This window comes from Pteropus vampyrus, unplaced genomic scaffold (assembly GCF_000151845.1).
Source record: "Pteropus vampyrus isolate Shadow unplaced genomic scaffold, Pvam_2.0 Scaffold109, whole genome shotgun sequence".
Taxonomy (NCBI): Eukaryota; Metazoa; Chordata; class Mammalia; order Chiroptera; family Pteropodidae; genus Pteropus; species Pteropus vampyrus.
In genome coordinates this window covers 4,843,229-4,844,437 of record NW_011888890.1, presented here as the reverse complement: position 1 = coordinate 4,844,437, position 1,209 = coordinate 4,843,229, and the positions used below count along the sequence as shown (strand labels likewise).

Here is a 1,209-nt window from a genome sequence, read left to right as displayed (position 1 = left end):
AGTGGAATTGCTGGGTCATATGGTCATTCGATTTTTGGAGGAACCTGTTCTTCATAGTGGCTGCACCAATTTACAATCCCATTGACTCGAAATAAGAGGGTTTTCTTTTATACACATCCTCGCCAAGACGTGCTATTTGTTGACTTTTTGGTAACAGTCATTCTTAAGGTGTGAAGGGATATCTCGTGGTTTTGATTTGCATTTCCCTGATGATTAGTGATAGTGAACATTTTTTCAGTCTGTTAGCCATCTTTTTTTTTTGATGTTGAGTTGTGTGAATTTCTTATATATATATTTTGTATATTAACCCCTAATTGGATATATCATTTATGAAAATCTTCTCCCATTCAGTAGGTTGTGTTTTCATTTTGATAGTTTCCTTCACCATGCAAAACCTTTTTAGTTTGATGTAGTCCCATTTGTTTATTTTGTTGCTCCTGTATGAGATGATAGATCCGGGAAAGCATTGTTAAGGCTGATGTCAAAGAGTTTACTGCCTCTGTTTTGGGAGTTCTATGGTTTCAGGCCTTATACTTAAGACTTTGTATCTTTCCAGTTTTTCCAACATCATTTATTGATGAGATTGTCTTTTCTCTATTATATATTCCTGCCTCTTTTGTCATAGATTGACCATATAAACATGGGTTAATTACTGGGCATTCTGTTGTGTTCCATTGATTTATGTGTCTGTTTTTATGCCAGTACTATACTGTTTTACTATAGCTTTGTAGTATAGTTTGAAATTGAGGGGTGTGATACTACTAGTTTTGTTGTTCTTTTTCAAAATTGCTTTGGCTATTTGGGATCTTTGGTGGTTACATATAAATCTTAGGATTATTCTGGGTGTGTGAAAAATACCATTGGGAAATTCTCATTTTATTCATATATAATTTTTCTGATTTCCTTTAGCTCCCTGAGCATATTTAAGACAGTTGTTTTAAAGTCTTTGTCTAAGACATCTGATGCCCTGTTTCTTCAGGTATGATTTCTGCCACATTGCTTTCTTCTTTGAATGGGCCATGTTTCCTATTTCTTTGTATGGCTTATGATTTATTTTGGAATTGGGCATTTTAGAAAACAGTCCTCTTTCCCAGTCTTTGTATACTGTCTCTGTACTCCTTCACTGATTAGCTGGGTGTTCTCTGAACTTAGAAATCAGCCTTAGAGGAAAGATTTAAAGTCTTCTCGGTTCTTTTCTGCGCCTATAGC

General features: G+C 35.0%; 1 protein-coding gene and 1 long non-coding RNA gene across 2 annotated transcripts in view; both read right to left on the bottom strand.

The window, feature by feature from the left end:
* LOC111743216 overlaps nt 1-310 on the bottom strand; it is an 876-nt gene extending 566 nt beyond the window's left edge. The window contains exon 1 of the long non-coding RNA XR_002781604.1: nt 45-310. This is a non-coding gene — a long non-coding RNA (uncharacterized LOC111743216). The remainder of the gene's footprint in view (nt 1-44) is intronic.
* ADAMTSL1 (ADAMTS like 1) overlaps nt 1-1,209 on the bottom strand; it is a 409,445-nt gene that overhangs the window by 12,925 nt on the left and 395,311 nt on the right. The gene's annotated exons all lie outside the window — the stretch shown is intronic.